The sequence below is a fragment of the Microtus ochrogaster genome, chromosome 10 (assembly GCF_000317375.1).
Source record: "Microtus ochrogaster isolate Prairie Vole_2 chromosome 10, MicOch1.0, whole genome shotgun sequence".
Lineage (NCBI taxonomy): Eukaryota > Metazoa > Chordata > Mammalia > Rodentia > Cricetidae > Microtus > Microtus ochrogaster.
The window spans coordinates 42184404-42212367 of NC_022016.1; the positions used below are offsets into that span (position 1 = coordinate 42184404).

At 45.0% G+C, this 27964-nt stretch overlaps 1 protein-coding gene across 1 annotated transcript in view; it reads left to right on the top strand.

The window, feature by feature from the left end:
* Kazn (kazrin, periplakin interacting protein) overlaps window positions 1-27964 on the top strand; it is a 930141-nt gene that overhangs the window by 334935 nt on the left and 567242 nt on the right. The gene's annotated exons all lie outside the window — the stretch shown is intronic.

The following is a 27964-nucleotide window of genomic DNA, read 5'->3' on the forward strand; positions in this document are numbered from 1 at the left end:
GAGAGAGAGAGAGAGAGAGAGAGAGAGAGAGAGAGAGAGAGAGAGAATATGAATCTACAATAATTATTACTAGACAGGGTCTAAACTTACTAGATAACCTTTGAGTAGGTATGACTGTGAGCGATTATCTTGACTGGAATAAGCAATCAGGAAAGACCCACCCTAAGGGAAAACAACACTGTTTTCCAGGCTGGGTCCTGAGCTGTGTAAAAAGGAGGAAGAGAGCTGGATAGCAGCTCTCATCTGACTCTGCTTCCTGCCCGCAGAAGCGAATGACCGGCCAGCTCACTGTCTTGCCCCGAAGCCTTCGCCACTATGGCAGACCATGCTTTGGTCAGGATGTTTGACCATTGCAACAAGAAAAATAAGACAAAGCCAAGGGCCAAAACAATGGCTAGGACCAGAGACAGGGAGAATATAGATTTCATTTCAACTATGGGAGCCCTGCAAAGGATATTCAACAGGGGATGTCATGGACTTATTCACATTCTAGAAAAAGCAAAGAAAGAAATTTATTCTGCTAGTGATATGAGCAGAGCCCAAAGCAGAACGACTACAAGAGGAAGCTGTCAGATGTGTTCAGGTCGGTGGATGGTTCTAGGTTAGGAGCAGGTAAGGCAGAAGGGAGCAGCAGTAAGTCTGCCCTATAGGCTGAGCCATCAGGACTTGACGTTGAGACTGGACTGGGCTGGGCTAGGGTGTTGAAGAAGAAGTAACGGTCAAGGGAAGCTCCTGGTTATGAGAGAAAGGCCAGACTTGAACATGTCATGGCGGGAAGAAAGATGGGATAGAAGCCGGAAGTGTTGAAACCTGACATAGCACAGAGGCCTAGCCAGGGAAAGGAGGAGTCTTTCTTGAATCCTAGAGAGATAGTTACAGAACAGAGGAACAGAAAAGTGTATGAGACATGTTTGAAGTCAGGATAGAAAATGCCAGAACAAAGAAAATAGATTTCTTCCTACAGGCAAAATGTAGCAACCTTAGGATTCTGAACAGATTGGAAAGCTCCCAGCAGGCCCCGGTGCTTAGGACGTACCCACCAGCTCCCTAACGACCCATTCTCACTCTCAAGGGCTGCAGGAGTGTCTTCTGTCTGGCATAAATCTCTCCATTGGTTCTCCAGAAAGCTCCCTCCCACACACACACGCTGCTACCTCACTGCGCTTTAAAACGTTTCGATTCCCTTTTAAGGCTGTTGGTGGGCCGACATGTTTACCAAACCATCGGCAATTTCACACACTCAAATTGCCGTCTCCAACTTCTACGAATAAAAGATCTTTATGTTCCCTCAGTCGTGAGGTTTACCGGCAATTTCTATGCAGAGCTTTCCTTCTAGGCCTGCATTTGGGGGCTCTGAGAACACATCTGCTAGCTGCCACACTGGAGAATTCCCAAGGAAAGTGGGGTGTTTTTCTGTGGAAGGCTGGGCGGCTCCCATTCTTTTCCAATGGGCACCTCACAGAATGACTCTGCATTTGGCCAAGCAAGGAAACCTTCGAGGGTGAGCTTGTTTGGGTCATAAGAGGTAGTGCCAGAAATGCTTTTTTTTTTTTTTATTGAGAAAAAAAAATCCGCCTCCTCCCAGCCTCCCACTCCTCCCACCCTCCCCCCACTCCTCTCCCCCTCCCTCTCGAGTCTGAAGAGCAGTCAGGGTTCCCTGCCCTGTGGAAAGTCTAAAGTCCTCCCCCCTCCATCCTGGTCTAGGAAGGTGAACATCCAAACTGGCTAGGCCCCCACAAAGCCAGAACAAGAAGTAGGATCAAAACCCAGTGCCATTGTCCTTGGCTTCTCAGCAACCCTCATTGTCTGCCATATTCAGAGAGTCCGGGTTTATCCCCTGCTTTTCCAGTCACAATCCAGCTGGCCTTGGTGAGCTCCCAATAGATCAGCCCCACTGTCTCCGTGGGTGGGTGCACCCCTCTTGGTCCTGACTTCCTTGCTCATCTTCTCCCTCCTTCTATTCCTCATTGGTACTTTGGGAGCTCAGTCCAGTGTTCCAGAAATGCTTGTGATGACACAGGCGACTCCATACTGATGGAACTTCAGTGGGTGATTTCTGTCAGGAAGGATTTGAGGAAGCGGCTGTTAATTCCTATGTCTCTGTGGAGCGACGATTTCTTGCTGTTCTCATCTTGTATTGAGCTGTGGATCAAGCCCTTTCTCCTGGACTACGAGGTCAAAAGGAGATAGCACACTAAGAGCTGAAAAGCAAGCAAGGGCCTTTTCTGGGCATTTCAGCAGGAGACCTACCTCACCCCGCCCCCATGGGCGAGCTGGCCCCCTCACTCGGGAGAGATAGCCCCACCTCATACCACAGGCCTAGGAGAGCTAGCTCCATACCTCTTCTGAGGTGCATGGTCCTACTGGCCTGTAATGACCACATCCTGGACCTCCAATTGGTCCACCCTTACATCTACCACATCCATGACCTGCTGGAGTGCAAGACGGATTGGTCCTGCTGGAACAATAACTGCAAGATCTCCATGACTCGGGCAGCAACAGGATGTTCAAGAGGAGTCTCGGTGAGGAGCCGGTGATGATGGGTGTCAGAGGACTTGAACCAGACCAATGACTCATTGCAATGGGCATTTAGTGGGCGGGGCTGATTGGACAATGGATATACTGTGTGACACACTGCAGCACCCAGTGCCACAAGAATGAATAAAGAGGTGATGGAAAGACAGAGCCCAGAGGTGGCTTTTTGTCTGTGTTTTGTTTAGTTTGTAATTGATTTGGGGGGGCTCCTTCGTGGGGCGGTGCTGCAGGGGTGAGGGGAGGATGTGGAGGGACTGGGAGGTGAGCAGGATTAGGGTTCATGATATAAATTTCCCAAAGAGTCAATGAAGAATTATTTAAAAAGAAAGAAAGAGTAAGCAAAGGCTTCACATTCAGATAGGCCCAGGCTTGGAATCTTAGCTATGAGACAATAAAATTGTCCACTCTAGCTTAGTGTCCTTACCTGCACAGGGGTGTGATGAAAAAAATCCTTCTGTAGACTTGTTGGGATCATTAAGTAAGATTTTATATATGTGTATACACACACACACACAAACACAAACACACATATATATCTTATAGTGAATTCAAGGTTTTAAAAATCTTATATTATAGCCATGTTGAAGGCAGTGTTCTACATTAAACCATAGGTGAACAGGGTTTAATGATGTAGAAAGGATGTACTGAAATGGTAGAATAATTGGGAAGGCATCATGAACATCAGAATTAAGCCCCAAGAAGCCTATACACACAAAGCCTATATACACAACTTCGTACTTCCACAGCATTTAACATCATGCATTCTAGTTGCAATGTGCCTGATGATAAAGGATACAGTTCATTTATGATTCTTTCTTCTAGTACTTATAGGACATTTTAAAGTGAAAAACACTCATAATGAATTGGTAGGTATTGGATGAATGGATGGACGGATGGATGCATGGATGGATGGACAGATGGACAAATGGATAGACGGATGGATGAATGGGAGGTGGGTGGATTGATGGATAGATAGAGTAGGTGGGTGGATAAATGTATTGATGGGTGGATAGGCAGATGGGTAGAAATGGGTGGATGATTGATAAATGGCTGTGCGGGTATATGGATGAATAGATAGGGTGGGTGGATAAATGGATTGATGGTTTGGGTGAATGGGAAGGTGGGTGGTGGATGGATAAATGGGTTGGTGGATAGGTGAAGAGATGGAGAGAGGAATGGGTTAGTGGGTTGATCTAAGTATTAATGGGTGGGTAAAGGGATGGGTGCAAGGATGGATGGATAAATGAGCACATGCATGTAGGGATAGACGGATCTGAAAACATAGAAGTATGACATACTAGCAAACAGAAAAGGCAATGCAAGCACAGGTAACTACGCTGCGGAATCTTTCGGTTTTCAGTGTGATTGGCTCTAAGGTGAAAGCTCTTGTAGACACGTCAGACAAGTCTGGTGAGAAGAACAGCACAGGCTCACATCACAAAGCATCCTAGGGTTTTGTTCTCACTTTAAGGCAGGCAATCTCTTCTTGATCAAGCTACAGAGAGTCATGGAGATGACCAAAGAAATCTACATGTACAGATGTGGAATGAATAGTTTGTGGGAGTTAAAGTGTCTTACCCAAGGCCACATTTTTATATCATTATAATACCATAGCACTTCCCGGCTATCTGCTTACCCATAATTTACCACTGATTAGAACTAAGCAATTATCATTGCAATTTGTCTTTATTGGCCTCATTTTCCACTCGAAGAAACCAAGCCATCATCATTTTTTTTCTGGGCGTATGATTCTCAGTCCTTTTGAAATTTATGTCCTATTTATTATTTATTTCATTCGTAATATCACTCCATCCCAAGTGGTTGATTTTGTGTATCTTTGGAGTGAGCTAAAATTAAACTAGATTTTGAAAAATTACTCAAGTTTGTCAACACACCTGATTAAAGGGATGACGTCATGGATGCTGATGATCTAGACAGGAAGTCCTCTTAGAAGCTTGAGAGTCCACAGATGGCACTCGGAAACAGAGCAAGCTCCTCAACCTTGCCCACAAAGAAATGCTGGCCCAGGCAAAAATGAAGTGACTCTTTTGGTATCTTCTTGCTATTTTAGGATGGTAGCATAGAAGAAGTTACTCCTTTGACTAGTTCAATTCTAAAAGGACTTAAACTGGCATAACTGTCTTTATAGGTAGGAAATGCTAAGAATATCAGTAGAAATGACTTAGCCATTGACAGTGTTTACTGTCCTTACAGAGAACCCAGGTTCTGTTCCTAGCACCCACATCACATGGCTCACAACTGTCTATAACTCCAGCCACAGGGAATTCAATGCCTTTGGTTGATCTTGGCATCTTGTATTTACACACACACACACACACACACACACACACACACACACACCACATAAAAAGTTTTAAATATATAGAATTAGTTTTTCATGTTTTGTATATATGTGTGTGTGTTTGTGTGTGTGTGTGTGTGTGTGCAAGTGCGTTTATGTGGTTGTAGATACGTGTGTTGCAAGGAACTGCTTGTTCATCCTGGCCACCCAGCTAGCTTAGCCCCAAAATAACCACACAGAAACTGTATTCATGAAAACACAACTTGGCCCATTAGCTCTAACTTCTTATTGACTAACTCTTACATCTTAGTTTAACCCATTTCTATTTATCTGTGTATTGCCACGTGGCAGTGGCTTACCACCTAAGTTTCAGCACCATGTCTTACTCTGGTGGCAGATCCATGGCGTTTCCCTGACTCTGCTTTCTTTCTCCCAGAATTCAGTTTCATTTTCCCCACCTACCTAAGTTCTGCCCTATCAACAGGCCAGGGCAGTTTCTTTATTCATTAACCAATGAACGCAGCACATAGACAGAAGGACCTCCTACACCACACATGTGCATGCAGATAGAGGACAGACCACAGCCTCAGCTACCATTACCTAGGCACTATCTCCTTTACTTTTGAAATGGGGTCCCTTGTTAGACAGGAACATCAAGTAGACTAGGATTGGCAGCCAACATTTATTGACTGAGAATTCCTGTAGGGAAAGGATGCAGACATGGAGGCACTAGGTCCTCTTTCTCCGAGTCCCTCCAGTGAAGAGTCAGCCAGGGCCGCAGTCTCATCGAAAGGCTTAACTGGGGAAAGGATCCTCTGGCAAGTACTCTCAGGGAGTGCTGGTGGGATTCAGTTTCCCCAGTCTGTGGACTAAGGGCCTCTATGGCTTCTCACTGTTGGTCAAAAGACTCCTTTTTATCTTTGTGAAGCAGACATTCCAGTGTAGTAGCTTGCTTCTCCACAGAATGCAAGTCAAGAGTCCACATGCACACACACACACATGAACACACACATGCACACACACATGCACACACACACATGCACACACATGTACACACGCACACACACGCACGCACACACATGCACACACACACATGCACACACACATGCACACACACATGCACACACACACGCAGGGGGTGTGGAGGGGGGTGAAGTCAGCTTTCTGTGGCTTAATCATGGATAAGCTATCTTATCATTTGTTGTTATTCCATCACTGTCATTGAAGTCACTGGGACTCGTGCAAACTAAAGAAATGGGATTGTCCAAGGTGTGAACACCAGGAAGGAGGTCATTGGGAGCCACTGAAGAAGGCTTTATGTGTATGCCTTAACTTCAGTAAAAAGTTGACGAAGAGCCAGGGAAATGGCTCAGCAGGTAGGAGTATGTATGGCACAAGCTTGGCAGCCTGAACCAAATCCCTACGGCCCATGTAGAAAGCCAGATGTGACTGCACACATCTGTAATCCCAGCATGCAGGAGGAAGAAACAGGAGAAGTAAACCAAAGCTCATGGGCCACCTAGACTGAGGGACATAGGACAACAAAAAGAGGAAACGTCTCTGCCTCAAAAACAAGGTGGACAGTGAGAACCAACCCCTGAAAGTTGTTCTCCGACCACCACATGCAGGTCATGGTAAATAGGAACACGCAAGCGCGTGTGTGTGTGTACGTACACACACACACACACACACACACACACACACACACACAGATATAGGGTGGGAGGGCTTGAGCATGAAACTGACTTGAATTTAGATCCCACTTTTCAATTCAGATTTCCATCTCTCAAACAGGACAGTGACAGCCCGTTTTCCTAGAACAGTTGTGGCTGCTCACCTAGGGAGGCCTGGTGATGTATGCAAAGCTCGATGTGGTGCTGCCACAGAAGGAAGACTGCATTAAAAGTTATTATAGCCACTCCGAAGCAATCCCCTAGGCCATATTTACTGCAAGAAGAAGGAAATAGCTGCAGATAATCTGAAGAAACAGCCAGACATTAAGCAACTCACCTGCTCCGACCACTTGATCCCGGATGTGCAGACCGGAGCTCATTTTTGTCCCTGCATCCCTCCACTTCCCTCCTCTTACTTCTGACCCCTTGGGGGTTTTTGTGCATATCATTTGCAGAACAGCTATCAAAAATACTCTTTCTTGTCCTAGAAGATGCCCATCTGTCTTCCAAGTCAGGTGAACATTCTCTTCTCACCTGCAGAGGCCTTGGAATTTAGTTGTAATATCAAGGCACTGGCTTTCTCAAGGTTTCCTAGAGTAATCCCCACCCCCCTGCTTAACCCATCAGGAGCTAGCTAGACTTGAGAAATGACATGTCTGGTGCAACCAGTCACACATTTGCATTACTGTTTCCTTTTTAGGATAGCATTCCATGTTAGATCCATCCACCCATTCACCCATCCACCCATCCACCCACCCACCCATCTAGTCATCATTCTACCCACTCACATCTATTTGTCTGTTTGTCTTTCTGTCTGTCTGTCTGTCTGTCTAACCTATTCATCCACCCACCCGTTTATACCTTTAACCATCTGTCCACCCACCCAGATGTCCATTATTGTACCCATCCATATCTATCTACATATATATATACATATATATATATATTCAACCACCCACCCATCTACCCATTTGCCCATCCATCCATCCACCCCCAACCCCCCACATCTATCTATACCTATTACTCACCCACCCATCCCAACACTCACAAGGAGGAGACAGGAGAAAGAAAGGTTCAAAGTTATCTTTGACTGTGCAGTGAAGTCAAGGCCAGTCAGGCCTACCTTCAACTGTGGGTGAGGGTGTGGTATGTGTGCTTGGGTGGGTGGAGAGATGGAGGAGGGAGAAGAAAGAAAGGAGGGGGAGAAGAAAAGAAAGAAAAAGAAACAGAAAAAAAGGATATTTGTTTTGTTTTGGACAGTGTATCACTGTTTAGTCTTAATCTACAGTCCTCCTAACTCTACCTCCGGAATGTTAAGATTACAGGCCTGGGACACCAGTTCTAGCAGGACTTCTTCAGATTGCATTTCCTGTATTCACTTAGCCTAGTTGTGTATGATATGTATTTCAGGAGTTGGTTTTATTGCTTTGAAGTAGTTGACAATACTTTCTAAGTACCCATGGGATATCTGTAGGGTTCCTAGTGATACTCCTTATCATTTTTACCTCCTTTCTATGTTTCTGGATGAATCCAGCCAATCATTTATAAATATTGCTGAGTTTTTTTAAAAAAAGGTTTGTTCCATTGTGTTTTTTCTGTATTGTGTGTTCATATTCTGTTTCGTTGATATCTGTGGTTACCTCTGTGGTGTTTGTTCTACATATTTTGGGTTTAATTTGTTTTTCTTTATCTAGGTTTCTAAGGGAACATCCAGATCATTGATTTTCAGCTTTATTTTCTTTGTGTAGCAGGTAAAGAAGATTCACCATTTTATTTATTGTTTTCATTTTTGATTTAGTTCAACATATTTTCTAATTCCCCCTGTGATTTGTTCTTTGATTTATATAAACAATGGATTATATAAAAGTATGTTGTTTAATTACCAATTACCAGGGATTTTTTATAAAACACTTTTTTATTCTTGAAATATAAAACAAATATATACATATATATTTATTCAATGTATCTTATTTTCTTTCACTCTCTCCTCTAATGTCTCACACAATCACCACACCATCCCCTCCCAACTTTGATGTGTATGTGTGTGTGTGTATCACTGGGTCCAATTAGTGAGGTCCATGTGCACATGCATGTAGGGCCACTGTCTTAGTCAGTGTTTTATTGCTGTGAAGAGACACGATAACCACAGAAACCCTTGTAAAGGAAAGCATTTAATTGGGACTGGCTTACGTTTTCAGAGGTTTAGTCCATTATTGTCATGGTGTGAAGTATAGCAGTATCCAGGCAGACCTGATTCTGGAGAAGTAGCTGAGATTTCTATATCTGGATCTTCAGGCAGGAGAGAGAAAGAGAGAGAGCGAGAGAGAGAGACAGAGACAGAGACAGAGAGAGTAGGTCTGGCTTGAGCATCTGAAACCTCAAAGCCCCACCCCCAGTGACACACTTCCTCCAACAAGACCACGCCTACTCCAACAGGGCCTAATTCTTTCAAATAATGTCACTCCCTTTGAACTTATGGGGCTGATTTCATTCAAACCACCACAACCAGTGACTAGAAAGTGGGCAGTCTACGAGAGGCCACAGCCCTAAAGAAAGCTGTCCCTCCCCCAGCAGCCACCACATGCTTTTAGCTCCTCAACTAGGATGAGACTTCATGAGCCTCTCTCCCCTCTATGCTGGCTTTGATTGGCTGGCCCCTGTGCAGACAACCACAGCTGCTAGGAATTTATGGGTGCAGCAGCCATGTCCTATCCAGAAGATATTTCACAGCACCTTTCTCTTTCCTCTGACTCTTAGAGTCTTTCCACCCCTTCTTCTGTGATGTTCCCCAAACTTTGGGCTGAGGATATGCGATGCTGATGTCTCATTTAGGCTGAGCACCGCGCTAACATTTATTCTCTGTGCTTTGATCAGCACGAGTCTCTGTATGAACTGCCCTCCACTGCAAAACAAGGGGATGGAGCCACCCTAATCCATGTATATAAAGATAGCTACTGCAAGGGACATTTTTTTTAAGTTCATCTAGGCAAAATAACAGTAGTGAGTTCTTCTCTATGGCTTTATAACCTCTCCGATAAATTTTTTCTGATGTTGGTTTACAGTTTAGTTCTCTTCGGTTATAAACAAAAATGGTCTTCATAATTTTAAGTCATTTTCAGTTTATCAAGAGCCTTGCTTTAGAGCCTACTCCTCATTGCCTCCGTGATTAGCACATGTGTAGACCGAGGTGGATGTGCACTCTGTGGTCAGTGTCACCTATGTGGGTCACTCAGGTCAGATGGGCTAAGAGTGCCACTCAGGTTTTCCATTTGTATGCTGACTTTCTGTCTGCTTCCTCAACTGAGGATTCTAAGAATAAATCTAGAATTTTTCAACCATTTGTAAATATATGGCCTTCTCCCTTCTATTCTGTTAGTTGTTGCTTCATATATATGGATTCGGGGTTTTTTTTTAGATTCATATTTTATTCTTTAAGCTATGTGTATGCATATATGTTTGTGCGTGCATGTAAGGCCTTACATGTAAGAACTAGAGTTTGGTTCCCAGTAACCAAGTCAGCTGACTCACAAAAGCTTTGACTTTGACCTCCGGAGAGTGCTGGACTCTGCACCCAGAAAAGCAGTGGGGGTGATTATTGGGATGCTTGCATTCACCTTCAACCTTGATTTTAAGCTTTGTTCCAATGACTCAGGAGACACCAGTCCCACAGGACCCTGGGTGTGGTCTCTTTGATGTCTCCCCAGAAAGAACACCCATTGAAAAGAGACTCCCCAACAGATAGTCTGCCCTAAGTCAAACATCTCCCAAGCTGTATGCAGCTGGACACCACTCAGCACCCTGCTACATCGGGCCTTCTCTGTGTCTTATGGATTGCATCCTACACATAAATCTGTTTCCAGCAAATGCCTGGAAGCCCCAGTCAAAGTTGTGGGCCTATTTTCCTATGAAACTCCGCCTTCCTGAGGAAGCAGAGTACAGCTCATTTTGTAGAATGCATGCCTCCTTGCACAAAGCTCTGGGTTCTATCCCTGACACTGCATAAAACAGGCACACAGGGGCATACATATAATTAAAGCACTTAGGAGAGGGAGGCAGGAGGGGCAGAGTACAAAGTCACATTGGGAATCCTACATCGTCCTGGGCTACATAAGGCCCTGTCTCAGAAACAAGGCAAGCCAGTCGCATCCTCCCTGAAACTCAACCCCTGACTATCTGGTTGCCATTTATCTCCACAGCGAGTCCCTGGATCTCTTCTTCAATCGTCTCCCTCTCTCTAGCTTGCAGTACATTTCTGGGCAGGAAGTCAGGGCAATCATACACCCCCCACCCTCATTAGTCTATTCTTGAGGATCACAGAGCCCATCTGTTTGCTGTCCAGCAGCCCAGAACTGTTGTTTTATATACCATGTCCATGTCTCTAGCTTTTGAAGGCTGGGAAGTGAATTGGCTCCCTGCTTTCCCCTTAGGACAGTGAACAGAAGTTCTTTACAGAACACATTTTCAATAGAGTTCAATTTGATTGTTTTATCACTAATCCTAACCATGAATAATGTATGTCAACCATACTCAGGTATTGAGATTTGGCAACTTATTATTGTTGCTGTTGTTATTAAAGTCATAAAAGAATAGTAATGCTCAATTTTCAAATATTTATTATTTATTGGCTCTAGTACAAAATATTTTATGACCAGACTTTTATAAAACCTTACCTTTATAAATCGTATGTATGTGTCTATGTATCTGTGTGTCTGTCTGTATCTGAGTATATGCGCACATGAGTGCAGTGGCCATGGAAGCCAGAAGAGGGCATCAGATTCACTGGCTCTAGAGCTATAGGCATTGGGAAGTACCTGACATAGGTACTGGAAATGGAAGTTAGGTTCTCTGCAAGAGCAGTACGTGTTCTCTTAACTGCTGAGGCGTCACCTGCCCCACCAGGCTCTATCTAAAAAGCCCTGGAATAGGAGGATACAGAATGACAAGGACGGAACTGCACCCATGCTCAAGGCCTCACTCACACCCTGGGTCTGAGTGTTTGGTAAAAGCAGGAAAGCAGGTGAATAGATGCAATTAGCACAGACAGACGCTCTACTGCTCCAGTTTCCAAACTGAGGCAGGTGAAGGAGATACGGTCTTTCAGGTTTAATCTCATTAGATCATGAATCATTGTTTCTGATGGCTTATGTTTATAATTTAATAGTTTACAATAATCTCTCCAGTATCAAGGCTACATGTGGCTGGCTATGGCCGCAAACCCGTGACCCTCCCAATAGCATTCCTCTGAAGGGAACAATGAACCTAGGAACCTTCAACAACTTCTAGCAGTAGGTGGGCTGCTGCAATGCAGAGAAGTCTCTGCTATGGGCCTCGGATGCTATCTGATGACATCCTTAGCCTTTGGGTCCATAGAGTGCAGGGGCTTGTTTATACATCCTGAAAGGATTTGCCTAATAGCCACAAGGGTCTCAGGTCACACACAGAGGTGGGCAAAAAGTGGCTATTTAGGGGACCAATTATAGCCAGGCTTGGCTCCCAGCCCGGAACATTCCCTCCCTCTAGTCAGCCAGCCTTGTGGAGTGTTTACTTTTCCCCCCTCTCCAGGAACTTCAGTTCACTGTGTCTATTTTATTTAGGCTCTCAAGGGGTTCTTATAGACACAAAGCTGAGAATCACCACTGTGGCAACACTGGGGGTTTCTTCACTTCCCTAACCTTGATGTTAATCTTATCTCTAACTGTTTAGTCCTGGGAATTGTTTCCTGGAACCCGATGCACCTGTAGCCCCCACCATTTGCTTCACCGTTCCTCCAGCTGCTATCTGATCTCAAAAGCTAAAAGGGAGCACCAGCCCCTCAAACCTTGCTGTGCTGGAAAAACACAAAAACAGCCCTGGTTCCTGTAGTCACCTGCACCTGACTTCTGTCATTTGCATTTAAATGCGGTGACTTTTTTGTTGGGAGAAAAATACTAATAAACCCAACAGCCAGCCGGCTTTGCATTTGCCTCCTATACAACCTGCTTTGAATCACAAAGCTTTGAAGTACAAAGTCTGCTTCTATCAAAACAGAATGCTTTAAACTTGGGCTGAGCCTCTCTCTGTGTTCTAGAGACCTCAGTTTCCAAAGCTTTCAAATTAACAATGAGATATATCTAACATCTTTTCTATTGCTTTATTATTTAAAATTTGTGTGTTTTTTTAATTAGCAGAAGCACTGGCTGTATTTTTTTTTTATTTAACACTGAACTGGTTTGAAGAGGCTTAGTTTTTGACATTATACACTGTGAAAACAACATGGAATCTTCACAAGTGAACAGTAACCTTGTCTGACAGTAACAAACAGTGGGTTGCAACTTCTGAGATGCTCACCTGGGCTCTTTGTCTTAAACTTTGGGTTTGAAGAAGACCTTACTGATGGAGGTACAATCCTACCATCAGAGAAAATGACGAGTTTGCCATTGCAAAACATCCACCTCAGGGCTGGGGAGATGTCTCAGTGGGTCAAGTGCTTGCCAAGAAACCCATGTAAAGGTGGAAGGAGAGAGCAGGCCTCATACAGCTGTCCTCCAATGTCTACATGCATTCCATGGCATCATATCCACAAAAGAATAACAATTGCATTAAAAAAAAAAGCCAGATGCAATAGTGTGGTCATCTGTACTCTTAGTATGATCCTATAGTGTGATCGATCCATAATTTTGTAGATTCCTATTGGAAGGTGGGAGGTAGCAACAGGAGGATCGCCAGAAACTTAGTCTGATGGAGACATCAATGAACAAGAGAAACCATGTCTCAAAACAAGATGGAAGGTGAAAGATGAAACCCAAAGCTGTCCTCCGACCTGCACAAACCTGTGCGTGTTGATACATGTGAACCATGTCAGTATGTGTGTGCTCACATAACACACACACACAGACACAGACACACACAGACACACACACACATCTCAAAGTCAAAAATCAGTCTAGAACATAAACTGTATATATGTTATATTATATTTAGGAAAAAAGATGATTAAATAAATAGCCAGAGGACAACTTGTCTTTGAGTTTGTCACCTGACCCCTTATCATTCAAACAGGAATCTTTTTTTTTTGTGTGTGTGTTTTTTTGAGACAGGGTTTCTCTGTAGCTTTGGTGCCTGTCCTGGAACTAGCTCTTGCAGACCAGGCTGGCCTCGAACTCCCAGAGTTCCACTTGCCTCTGCCTCCCGAGTGCTGGGATTAAAGGCGTGCGCCACCACCGCCCGGCAAACAGGAATCTTCAGGTTACAGAACACCTCCCTGTTGAGCGTCCCTTGCTTCGGGGCTCATCCAAAAGGTGTGTAAAGACAGAGGGCTCTGTAGCATTTGAAAGCTAAACCCTGGATCTGACTGCTCAGCACTCGGAGGACAGTCACAGAACGTGTGGTCCATCGTTTCAGCCCCAGCCAGCTGCATAGCCAACTTTATTTGCATGTATTTGGTCAGGAAATTGATCATTGTGTACCATAAAGACATCATTCATTTCCTATTACCATTGATTCCCAGAGCATTACACTCAGAACTTGCCAGGAATTTCAAACGGCAGGTGGCGAGACTATACTTTTCTAAGATTAATCATCTGTTCCAGATTCCGCGATTACATCCCATTAAAGAGCAGATTTCCTTATTAATGAAGGTTTAGTGCCAGGACTCAGCCCACAGAAGTTGCAGACCCAAAGGCCAGGAGCTAGCTCAGCCCACAAAGTGCTTACCTTGCAATCTTGAGGACATGGGTTCAGATACCCAGAAGCTAAATATAAAAGCCAGGCAAGATGACTGTGTGCAAGCAGAGCGGTGTGTTCTTGCCAAACTGATGCTGGGGAGGTGAAGACTAGCGTATCCCAGGAGCTCACCAGACAGCCAGGCAGCCAGGCAGCCAGGCTAGCCTGAGAAACGAGCTCCAGACCAATAAGAGACTGTGAGGATTGACACTCAAAGTGTACCTGTGTCCTACACACACACACACACACACACACACAAATACACACACACACACGCACACATGTTGCAGACCTACAATGAAGGTGAATGAGGCGCTCTTAGCCAAAGGTCACCCTGGAGACCCCCAGCCTTGTGCTCCTTTTACACACGCAGAGACAACTCTTTCTTCTGATACAGTTCCTGCATTGTTCTCTCTAAAGACTTACAAGCAAGGCAATTGTGAGGCTTCATGCAATTTCTGAAGCTCTGCTTGCTGACTGCGGCTTATGGCTAGCGCACTTGCTGGAGGCTGTTGGAAGAAATGTGCTCTTAAAGCCAAACATGGGGGTGCTGGGAAATGACCTGGCGTTTAAGAACCATTTACTGTTCTTCCAGAGGACCTGAGTTTATTTCCAGCACTCATGTGGTGGCTCGTAACTGCCTGTAACTCCAGTTCCAGGGGATCCGACGCCCTTTTCTGGTCTCTGAGGACACTGTGCATGTGGTACACACACATACATGCAGCAAACACTCATGCAGAAAGTAAAAGTAAATCTTTAAAAATCAAACACGTCATAAGGGTATGACCTTCCCTAAACAATTCCATTTGTCCACAGAAAATAATGTCTTAGACATAGTCTCCCCCATGCTGGAGACCTGAATCAGGGTACCTTCAAATTCCTGTTATTTAGCCTTCTTCTGCCCAACCTTCCTCCCCTTCTCCCCTTCCTTTCTCCCTCCCTTCTTTGTTAGTAGCAGATTTTATTTTTTTATATGTTATGCAAGCATGTGTGTGTATGTGGGGGCTTTGTGCACAGTAATGTGAGTGCCTACTATGGCCAGAAGAGAGTGTTGGATCCCCTGGAGCTAGAATTACAAGTGATTGTGAGTCTTCACAGACAGGCTGGGATTCAAACTCTAATTCTTTCAGAGCTCAAACACTTAACCCACTGTTCCAGCCCTCCAGCCTGTTTCCTTCCTTCCTTCCTTCCTTCCTTCCTTCCTTCCTTCCTTCCTTCCTTCCTTTCTTTCCATGTATGTAGTGTGTGTTCATCCTCAGTCAAGAGCAGAGAACAGAAAATGCATGCTTCCTTACCGACTCAGTACTTAGCTCGGTTTCTCTACTCTCATACAGTTTAGGTCCCCCTTCCTAGGGGATGGTGTTGCCCAAAGTGGGCAGATCTTCCCACATCAATTAACTTAAGACAGTCCCTCACAGATATGCCCACAGACCAACCCAATGTAGAGAGTCTCACTGATACCCTTCTCGGGTGATTCTTAGCTGTGGGAAATTGATAGTTAACCATCACACATGGCTTCAAGGGTGTGTGGAGTACCATTCTACCAGGTTTTTTTCCGCCAAATTTCCCCTTGGTTGGAAAGTACTAGAAACATCGACCTCAATCATCTCATGCTTATTATTTCCTAACCTCTCAAGGGCTCCACATTTCAAAGGACTTTTTACCATCCAAATCCCATTTATTCTGTTGTGACTTGATACTGGACACTGAAGCTTTCTGTGTACCCCTATTCAAAATGTGTGATCCGGACATTGAGGCTTTCTATATCGCCTTATTGAAAATGTGTAATCCAGACACCAAAGCTTTCTGCGTAGCCTTATTGAAAATGTGTAATTTTCTTCAGGCCACATAAAAAGTTATGAATATTGCTCAGGAGTCCACATAATTACTTTGGTGACCCTAAAATTGCAAATGCCACTGAAAGGTGGCTGTTATTATCAAGTAATGTCGATGCAGAGAATTCTCTAGAAAGAAGAAAAATAATTGGATGGAGGGAAAAAAAAGATAGCTTGGAGACAAATTCTTCTACTTTATAGCTTTCCCTGATCCAAGTCTAGGATTCTGGTAGCTTGACCAGGGTATGTGGGCGTCTTCTTGTATAGTCTTGTTCTCTCCACACCCCTTCCATGCCCCTCTCTCCCTCCTTTCTCTCCCTCTCACCCTCTCTCCCTTCCCTTTCCCTCTCTCCTTCCAACTCCCCTTCTTCCCTCTCTCTTTCCTCCAGCTCCTCTCCCTTTCCTTCTTTCTCACCCTCTCCCTCCTACCTCTCTTGCTCCATCCCTCCCTCTCCCCTCCCCCCAGTTTTCCTTGGGGATTAAGAACAAAGCACCATCACTGTGAACATGGATGCCGGGCAAACTCCACTAGAGCAGACCTGTGGACATTGAAAGTCTTCTGTATTCAACATGCTCCCAAAATGGTGCTACATGCGCACAAAATAGGTGTCCCCTACAATTCCAAGTTCATTTTAGAACTCCTCTGAAAGTCCAACCAGCTCTATGTTCTTCAAATCCCAATGGAGTATTTCTGAGTAAATACCACAGATCAGTTACTCAAATACCACATTCATCTTCCCTAGACTTTGAGCAACAATTGACTCGATCCATTGCTAGAATGTTCGCAAAATATTCAGCATGTGGTATGGCTAGAAGTATTCTCTGTCCTGCTGGTTTCCCTGGACCAGTGCTTCTCCATCTGCCTGTTCCTGACAGCGCTTGTGAAATAACTACTCTGAGGTTTAATATTAATTACATATTCTTTGGCCTATTAGCTAGGCTTCATGTTAACTAACTCTTCCATCTTAAATGAACTCATATCTATTATTTTATAATTTATCACGAGGCTTATGGTTTGTTACCTCACATCTTACTTTCTTGGTGGCTGCTGGCATCTGCCTAACTCCACTTTCTTTCTTCCTGAATTCAGTCTAGTTTTCCCACCCAGCGATATTCTGCCCTGCCATAAGCCAAAGCAGCTTCTTTGTTGACCAATAAGACATATTCACAGCATACAGAGGGGAACCCCACATCAATATGGCTTAGGCTATATTCGCTTAAGTCTCTGAACACAGCAGCCACTCTTTTCCCACCTTGTTTGATAGTCTGCTTACTTTTATTGCTGTGGTCCCAGGAAGTGATGAGAGGACCACATCTCTCATTTTTGTGCCTCCTCTGTAGGTAGAAGGAACTGTCTCCTGGCTTTGAAACCATCTTTGTATAGGCCATGATACTAGAAAGGAGCCCTGAGAAGGGAAGCAGAGCCCTCAATGGAAGGACCAACTAGAGTCATGATAAATGCGTGATGTGAAAGTAGATGTTAGGAAAAGACCAGCAAGAGGGAGCGGAGGAGCAGGAAAGGGCAGAGGGGGATGGACAAAAACAATGTGTCACCTAGTCCAACAAGGCCACACCCTACTCTAACAAGACCACACCTACTCCAAAAAGAAGACCACACCTATTCCAAAAGGCCTTATTTCCTAATAGTGGCACTCTCTTTTGGGAGCCATTTTCTTTCGAACCTCTCCATTCCCCTCTCTGGTCCCCATAGGCTTGTAGCCATATCATAATGCAAAGTGCACTCAGTCCAGCTTCAAAAGTCCCCATCATCTATCACAGTCTCAACAATGTTTAAAAGTGCAAAGTTCAAAATCTCTTCGGAGATTCACATAATCTCTTAACTGTAATCCCTTATAAAAATCAAAATCAAAAAACAGATCATATACTTGCAACATATAAGGGCAGAGGCTATACGTGACCATTCTAAAATGTAGGGAAAGGAGCATAGAGAGGAAATACTGGATCAAAGCAAGACCAGAAACCATCTGGGCAAACTCTAAACTCTGCGTCTTCATGTCTGATGTGGAAACACTCTTCAGATCTCTAAATCCTTTCAGCGTTGTTGACGGCAGGACTTCTCTCTCTTCAGCTGGTTCCACTCCGTCAGCAGGTATCTCGTGCTTCTGGCATCTTCAACATCTTGGGGCCTCTAAAGAAATCTACCTTTCAACTTCACATCTTCACCAACATATCACAAGAACAACCTCCAGGCAACATATTGATGTTCTTCTCCTCTGAAATTTCTTGAGCCAGACCTTCCAGCAGTTCAACTCACACTCAGTACCACTATTTTCCATGTTCCTGCTAAGACAACCCATTAAGCAGTGCCTAAAGCATTCCATTGTTTCCCTAAACGCTCAAGGTCCAAATTCCTCGAAACAAACACCTTGTTAGGTCTTTCACATCACTAACGCATTCCTGGTGCCAACCTCTCTTGTAGGGTTTCTAGGTGAAGAGACACCGTGAACATAGCAACTCTTATAAAGGAAAACATTTAATTGGGGTGACTTGCTTGCAGTTCAGAGGTTCGGTCCATTATCATCCTGGGGGGACATGGCTGTGAGCAGGCAGAATGGTACTGGAGACGTAGCTGAGAATCTTACATCTTGCAGGCAACAGGAAGTAGTCTATTTCCCTGGGCGTGGCTTGGGTATATATGAAACCTCATAGTCCACCTCCACAGTGACACACTTCCTCCAGCAAGGCCACAAGGCAACAAGGCTACTTCTAATACCACTCTCATAGGGGGAGCATTTTCTTTCAAACAACAACATCCATTACCCTCTGTCTTCTACCTGAACCCAAAGTTACACCCATATATATGCTCAGAGTCACATGATCTCCCCCCCCCTCTCTCTCTCTTTGCCAGGGATACAACACACCCCAAAGCAATTTTCGGTGTGTCTCCCTATGTTCCACATGACTGAAGAAGCTGTTTGCAAATTTCATCAGCTCCATGTATTTCAAAACATAGCAACACAGAAATAACTTCTGAGAACTGCATTGTGGGAACATCAGAGTGTACCAGTCTAGTTGATGGAGAGCCAGCTACTCCCCTTGGCTCTATGGGAAGGCTGTTCCTTCAGGCTACCTACTAGTGCCACATATCAGCATATTGAACCCTGCAGGCAACAGGAATACAATGGTGGCTATGCACCCGATCAGACAACAAAAGACCAAAACCATGGTATAAAAATAAAAGGTCTTCCCTTTACATGGATTCTCATACATTTGAAACTCCTAAAGCTAGAGAGTACTCTGGGTGTCAGTGAGCAGGTGCTGAGTGAACATGGAGGCCTGTGACATGGCTGTGTGACTCTATGGACCACACATGCCCTTGAAACCTAGGCTATGCTCAAGTTCATTAAAAACAAAAAAACAAAGCAAATCATCTTCTTCAATGGTACTGCTTTAGAGGTGGTGGGAGCTGGGAGGATGGGGTTGACAAATGAGTCTCATGCCATAGTCAGCTTTCTTCAGAGCATCAGACAGTTTATACTCTGATGGCTACGAAAGTTCATATGAGTGAGGTCCTCATGGGTTCAGGCCGTATGCAGTCACAAGTACGAGCCACATGTGGGGGAAAATTCATTTTTTCCATAGTGGCCTGATTTGGATAGTCAAACACCCAATTGAATAACAACCGCCAGCAATAATGGTTCAACTGAAGTAAGCTCACTCTTACCTGCTACACCCAGGAGGAACACGAAAACACATTCCAAGGACAGTTCTGTGCTTTGAAGAAACTGAGGTCACAGACTCTTGTCTTATTTTCGAGTGTTTCCACAAGCACTCGGCAGTCTTCTCACACAGCTCCACTCCTAGACTGTGTTCTAACGCTTCAGGATACATTAATCTTAGTTTATTTTAACATTCACTCTGCTACTTTCCAGTTATTGTAAAGTCACATTGTGTATGTGCGTGCGCGTGTGTGCGTGGGTGCGTGTGTGCGTGGGTGCGTGGGTGCGTGTGTGCATGTGTGAGTGTGTGTGCGTGGGTACGTGTGTGTGTGTGTGTGTGTGTGTGTGTGTGTGTGTGTGTGTGTGTATGTGCATGCATCTTTTGCACATGCCATAGCATGCATGTGGAGGTCAGTGGACAACCTATGAGTCATTTCTCTCCATCCATCTTCACGTGGCTCCAGGGATCCAACTCAGGTGGCCAAGCTTGTGCCACAAACTATTTCACCCACGGATCCATCTACCCTTTCTGTCTTCTAACACTTTTGAGTCTTTTGTGCTAACAACTCAGCTTACATTGTACAGCCTCATGAAACATTCTCTAATTTTTATTACGTTTATTTATTTGTGTGTGCATGCACGGGTGTACATGTATGTGTGTTACAATTATTAATGAACAGGTCATGAATTTGAGAGGGTCCCTGCAGAAACCAGATGAAGGATGCTGGCGCATCTCTCTTTGGAGGAGTAGCCGCACAGAGGGAGAAGTGGCCGGTGAGTGCATTCCGATGGCCAAGCCCAGAGGATGTGTGGGCACTCATGTGTTTGCACAGGAGAGAGTGGGTATGGGCCGGCACCCTGGGACAAACACGTGGGGGTCAGAGGAGGATGCCAGGCATCTTCCTTTATTGTTATTGACCTCATTTTTAAAGACAGAGTTTCTCACCTAGCCAGAAGCTGGCATTTCAGCTCACCTCGCTGGCCAGCAAGCTCCAGGCACCTGCCTGTCTCTGCCCTCCAATGCCAGAGCTTACATACATGCTCATGCAACCACCTCCAGCATTTGTATGTGGGTACTGGAATTTGAATTCAGGTCCTTTAGCTTTCAAAGGAAGCCCTGATACCCACTGAGGCACACCCCCCCCCCCGTTGGGTATTTTACATACAAAACCATGCAATGTCTTAAGCATTGTCAAGATTTGAAGTTGAGTCTAGCTACAAAAATACAGCCAGTGGAATTCCTAAAGTTCTTGTGTATGGCTGTTTCGCCCTTCCAGCTGAGACATTTATGCTAATGACAGTTTATGGCTGTCACTCTTGACTGTGTGCCCAGGGCCCATTTCCCCCTCTTATTTGCTTGTAGAAGGGATTTTATCCAAGTTCCTAGGGCAATATGAAGCTTATCCGAGGACAGACATTGACCTCTCTAGTTGACGACAGGAGAAAGAAAACCAGATGGGCAGCTTCTAGAACAGGGTCCCTGGAAATAAAAAGGAGACAGTTCCCAAAAGAGGAATTACAAATGGCCAAAAGGTACAAAAAAAAAAATGTCCAACATCCCAAGACATCAGAGAAATGCAAATCAAAACTGCATTGAGATTCTGTCTTATGCCAGTCAGTCATTATGAGAGCAACAATGTTGGATGCTGATCTATGTGGGGAAACAAGAAAACATTCTGCACTGCTGGTGGGGGGTTAGGTATGGAGAGAGAGAGAGAGAGAGAGAGAGAGAGAGAGAGAGAGAGAGAGAGAGAGAGAGAATCTACTATATGATCCAGTCATATTCTTCCTGGGCATTTATCCAAAGAATTCTAAGTTACGTCTTGGAGATCCTCGGATGTATAGGTGAAAGGAGATGCATTGCTACAATGAGCTGACTTAGCTAGAGAGGTGGCTCAGGGGCAAGAGAACTGGCTATGCAAGCATAAACACTTGAGATTGAAGCAAAGCACCTGTAAAATGCCAGGTACGCTGTGCACATGCTGATAACCCCAGCACTCATGAGACCGAAACGGGAAACACACACTTGCAGCTAAGCGTTCCTTTTGTGGTTAAGAGTAAGCTCCCATTTGTCCTTTGTTTTGGGGCCCATCTTCACTGGATGTGCTTAATTATATGTGGTGAGGAAATACGTCAGGATGTGCACTTGCCCCTGATTGGATGTTGGTGGGGAAAGGAGGGGAGTAGCATACACAGGAAATATGTCAGGATACATGCTTGCCCCTGACTGAACCTGGTGGAAAATATGGTAACCTTGGGGGTTGCCTTTTTAAGCTGCTGCAAGGCGTGACTTGTGGCCATTTTCTGAAAACCAGAGTTGAACACGGTCAGAACCCATCTACTTGGCCAGTTTTTCATTAAAGTTCACTTCAAATTTGGCTTAAAATAGTTGTGGTGGTGGTGGTCTTATTCTTGACCAGTGAGATTAACACACTGTGTAGGTGAAGACAGGAGAATACACACACACACACACACACACACACACACACACTCATACACACTCACACAGAAGCTCATGTACTTATATAAGCCAACAAGTATCGACATTACAAGTTGTAAGTCATACAGCAGTGTTTCATTTTAAGTCCACAGTGAAGACAAAATAGCTGTCCCTACTTAGAACCTGTCAGGCAATAAGAGTTATTTGTTGTTGTTGTTATTGTCCTAGGATTGCCTTTTCTGGGTAGAATGAGGCCCCACCCATCCTACATGACATAGGTCAAGTTGCTTCATTTAATTTAAGACTCAAAATGTTAATTCCGTCCCCAAATACCCTGGCTTGAGTATGAATTGTCCCAAAGGGCTTATGTGTCAACGCCGAGATCCTAAACGATGGCTCTGTTTTGGGAGGTATCAAAAACTTCAAAAGCAAGACCTAGCTAAAAAGAGTTGATCACTCCAGATGTGTCTTTGAGGTTCCATCCTGCTTCAATCCTTCCCTATATCTCTCTGCTTCCTGGTTACCATGGTATCTCTATGAGAAGATCCCTCTTCTCAAATCTCCCTGTATCCCAATAGCAATCTTGGCTTCTGTGCTCTGAAGAGAGAACTCACACAAGGGCACTGTAAACAACTGAAGGTTGATTTTATCAGGTGAGAAAACAACAGCCAAACATATCTGAGGATTAGTGAGGACCTCGCCAAGCACCGCAGCCCTCCTCCCTCTGGTGTTTAGAATTATAAATCTCAGGCCATCAGTTCTCTTCCCTTGGTTCATTCCCAAGATGGGCCTTGGGGATCCCCTTCCTGGAATAGGTGGAGATTTTCTTAGAAACTGTGGTTAACTTGACACAATGTAGAACCACCTGGGATGAGAATCTCAGTGAGGAGTTCTATTGATTGGTTGTGAGTTATTAATTGGTTGTGGCTATTGATTGGTTGTGGAGTTACCTTGATTGCTAATTAATGAAGGAAGACCCAGCCCATGGCGGGGAGCACCATTTCCTAGACTGGGGCACTGCACAGTCTAAGAGAGGAGAAAGGGAGCTGAGAACAAGGAGTAGCTTGTTCTGTCTTTGCTCTTTATTGTGGATGTGATGTGACTAGCCGCTTGACTTCCCCCCAAAACAGTGGTCTGTGATCTGGAACTATAAACCAAGGAAACCCTTTCTTCCCAAAGCTACCTCTGCCAAAGTATTTTATTACAGAGATAGAAATGAAACGACAGCCAAAGGCATCCTTTCTCATAATTTCATTTTGCTACAATTAAAGGCGCTGGATGAAGAGTTCTGTATGAACGTGGGATTACCTATAAAGTTGAGATGTTTGCCGAGGGAAAGAGCCACAGTGCCTTTCTCATGCCCAGCGACATAGTTCTGCCAACAAGATCATACCTCCTATGTCTTCCTAAACAGTGCCACCAACTGGGGACCAGGTGTGCGAATACCAAAGCCCATGGGGGGACTTTTTTTTCCCACTTCAAACCACCACAATCCTTAAGAAGTTTCTCTCTGATCTATATCACACCAAGGAGAAAGTGACTCACCTAAACCTCATAGATACCCATGAAATAATGTTAAACTAAATATCTGGACATCCCCTGGTCCAGTCAAGTCTGTCCATAGAATGAACCAACATAAAAACATAACTTTTGTCTGAAAGTGTGAGTTCTGCTGTCTCCTGTGAGTTTCCCTCTGACTCTTAGCTTCTCGCCATAATTAACAAAGTTCTGCCTGGTATGAGATAGAAGCACTCCCAAGACACTGCCTCTGCTCGTGCTGCCAACACGCACAGCTGTCCTTCCTTCCTGCAGGGCTCCTTTGCTGTGGCTGACACTAGACGCGTGTTCTGGGCATCAAGTTGCGGCCTCGCTGGAAGCTGTCTCCCGTTTACCTGTGGGTTCCTTATGCCCTCTGGCCACGCTCTGTATCTAGCAGACATTCAGGAGACATTTGTGAGCTAAGACACAGAGCTTTATATTTCTTTCTGGAAGGTTATATAACAAAGCGTGATTAATCTCCCGATCATGGGAAATGTTAAGTAAGCTTCTCCTCCTCCTAAGTCAGGGCTGTCGGCTGATGGAGGTGAGAGACTAAGCGTACCAACTAGGGATGGCGATGATCATCCACTGATCCAGGGTCTGGCTCTGATAGTAGCAGACATGGAGTGACCTCAGGCTGTTTTCCCAAGCTTTTCTGGGACTCGGAGTCTTTATGTCCCCCAAAGAAAAACGTGTGCATCTCAGTGCCAAGTCTGCCTTTGCGTAAAGACACTGCTGTGGGTGGTTTGATCTGGTTTTATGTAAGTTGTGGGTGACAGAGTACAAGGCACCCTGCTTCTTCCCTCTAGACATGAAAGTTTCGCTACATCCTGGGGAGGCTCAGGGGACTCCCTGAGTCATGGTGGGAGAAGCTGGTTTTGCGGCTTGTTCTGACATTGCTCCTCTGTGAGAGGGAATGTTTCCATTTTCCCTTTGAGCACTCGATAACTTTTACTTGTTTCCCTCATTCCAAATAAAAGTAAGATGTCTGGGGCAGGAAGAGGCTGAGAGAAGCTCAGCAGGTCATTGCTTGCACCCACACTTGAGGATGGAGTTTCATGCCAGAAGCCATGTAATAGCCAGGTATCAAGGCATGTGCCCATAACTTCAGCGCTAGGAAGGTGCTGACCTAATCTGTGAACCCCAGGTCCCAGAAAGACCCTCCCTCAAATACAGGGTGAACAGTGCCTGAGAAATGACACCCAAGGTTGACGTCTAGTCTCCACATGCACACCCATGCATGTACACTTACACACACATGTGCACCTGTACAAACACGCACACTCACACACAGCAGGTAAACTATCAAATGCTAATTTTGTGGCTGAATTAAAGCCATGTTAGTGTAGGAGGTCCTTCTGTCTTTGTGTTGTTTTCATTGGTTAATAAAGAAACTGCTTTGGGCTCCGATAGGGCAGAACTTAGCTAGGCGGAGAAGACAAAACTGAATGCTGGGGGAAAGAAGCAGAGTGAGAGAGATGCCATGGATCCTCTGCCTGAGACGGACGCTGGTTAGAATCTTTCCCAGTAAACCACTGCCACAAGGCGATATACAGATTAATTGAAATGGGTTAAATCAAGATGTGAGAATTAGCCAATAAGATGCTAATAATAGAACTAATGGGCCAAACAGTGATTTAATGAATACAGTTTCTGTGTGGTTATTTCGTGGCTAAGCTAGCCGGGTGACCTGGACGAACAAGTGGGCCCTTCTCCCTTACAACACCATGTTCTCTCTCTCTCTCTTTCTCTCTGTTTTTTTAAGACAGGATTTCTCTTTGCAGCTCTGGAGACTGCCCTGGAACTCACTCTGTAGACCAGGCTGGCCTTGAACTTCAGAGTTCTGCCTATCTCTCCTCCTGAGTGCTGAGATTAAAGGCATGTGGCCGCCTTCACCTGGCTTTCCTTTCCTTCTTAAAGACTGACCTTCATGCATTCCTCTTTAAGGTTGAGACTAATGGTGGGCATCTCATGGGGGGATTTAGACCATCAGACATGACCTCTACCTGCATGTGACCCTGTTAGATCACTGGCAGAATGGCTCTCTTGCATCTTAAATGGTGTCATGCTGTCCTTTGTTCTGAGCCTCACAGTGGCTTTCAACCCAGAGTTTCTATGTACTTCTAAGACCACGTACTCCTAAGACCATGTACTCCTAAAACCACATACTCCTAAGACCACGTACTCCTAAAGACCACGTTCTTCTATGGCCACATGTCCTTAATGCCTTAATGTCCACCTGAGGCCATGTAGCCTTTCTGCCTCCATGTCTCCACTTCCTTCCTTTTTCCTCCATGGTTGCACATACCTCTCTGCTGCTCTGAAACCACACAGGAATGCCCCTGTCTGGACCCTGACTCCTTCTTAAATACATCATCCACATAGTTGATCTCTCAGCTGCAGGTAGCTCTTTCTTTAATGTCCCTTCTCCAGGAGCCTCTACTCCAGATGATCATGTGGAGATTTAATCAAGCCACCTCCCTAGCTGTCACTCCTATCTCCAGCCCTGCCTTGCATGCCTTAGCATCCACGACTTCCTGTCATCCACATACTGGGTTCACTACTAACACCTGCCATTGTTTCCTTCTTGGCAGGGAGAACCAGGGGGGTGGAGATGTTTTTATTCTGTTCCCCAAGCAGATCCCCAAGCCCACAATCTCCTGCACAAAATAGACCCTTAGCAGGTGAGTGAGAACATGATTTATTTAATACCCTTAACCTAAGCTTGGCATGGAGAAAGCCCCCCACCCCCACCCCGCCAAGCCACTTATAACATCAGCAACAAAAGAGAAAGTGAGATGAGGTGGGGAGGAGTCTGTGAAGTTCTTGCCATGCGAGCCTGAGGACTGTGGTTCTATCCCCAATACCAACGTGAAAAGCCAAGTATGTCGGCACTCACTTGTAATTCCATACTAGGGGAGCAGAGACAGGAACATCCCTGGGGCTTATGGCCAACCAGACTAGGCTAATCAGTGAGCTCGAGGTCCCAGTGAGAGGCCGAGTATGAAAACAAGGTGAACAGCTCCGTGAGGTTGCCCTCTTGCCTCCATGAGCATGTACACATATCTGTGCACCTGCACACATGTACAAACCAACACACAGGAACACATACACACAAAGAAGGTAGGAGGGTACAGGAGAAAGCAAACTGGGAAAGGAAGCAGACTCCCTGGGAACACGGAGAGCAGGGGGTCAGGGGTACCTCAGGCCAGCAGGGGGAGTTGCAGAGAGCTGTCTTTGCCAGGTGAACATTTCATTAGGGGTCAGCAAGCACAGTCTGCCTCCCCAGGGCTGTCTTTGGGTGGCAGGTTCCCAGAACATGGAAACCAGGGGAAGTGGGGAAAAAAAAAACATTCAGTCCTCTTCATAAATTCTTCAGTCATTTGGGGGCAATTTATGGAAAATTGACATTTAAAAATGAAGATAAGGGTTGGTTGAAATGGATTACATGAGCAAATGAGAATTCCCCCTTGGCTCTAAGCTCCTGTAGACAGGTTGCCCACTGAGGACAGCAGTGTGGGCTCGCTGCACAGCCTCTGCACAGCTCTAGATGCTCCCAGGCTTCTGCCCCCCCAGGGCTACACGAATGTTTCTCTGGGTGATATTTTTAAAACCACAGGCTGGCTAATGAGCTGCCCTTCACACAGACTATGATTTAGGCCTTGACAGCCACACTTTTGAGAAATGTATTCCGTTTTCATTGAATGATTAGAGCCACATACAGAATCTTGTTCTAACATAGTTTGGAAACAAATGCAATTTTTCTTTAAAAAAAAATCTCCTTTTCAATTAATTCCTCTGCTAATTAGTTTCAGTTTTAATTGATTTTGAGACCCATTTTGTGGCACTTAACAGTGGCATGCAGCCTCTTTGTTCCCATCTCCTTCAGCAAACTTACTCAATTAAAAACACATTACAGTGTTTTCATGGGTGAAATGGAGCCGCCATTTTGTTCTGTAAAAGTTGAGAAGCGAAACCACAATGGCTGCATGACTCTAAGCGTTCCTCCTTTCCCCTGGGAGGTGACAGAGCCAGAAGCAGAGTCTGTGTCTCTGGATTTATCTACTAGAATTTGTGTGTGTGTGTGTGTGTGTGTGTGTGTGTGTGTGTGTGTGTGTATGTGTGTGTATGTGTGTTCTGCATGTACACATGTGTGCATGGAGGCTAGCAATAACTCCCCACCTTACTTTTTGAGACAAGTTCTTTCCCTGTACCTGAGACTCACTGATTCAGCTAGGATGTCTGGCACCAAGTTCCAA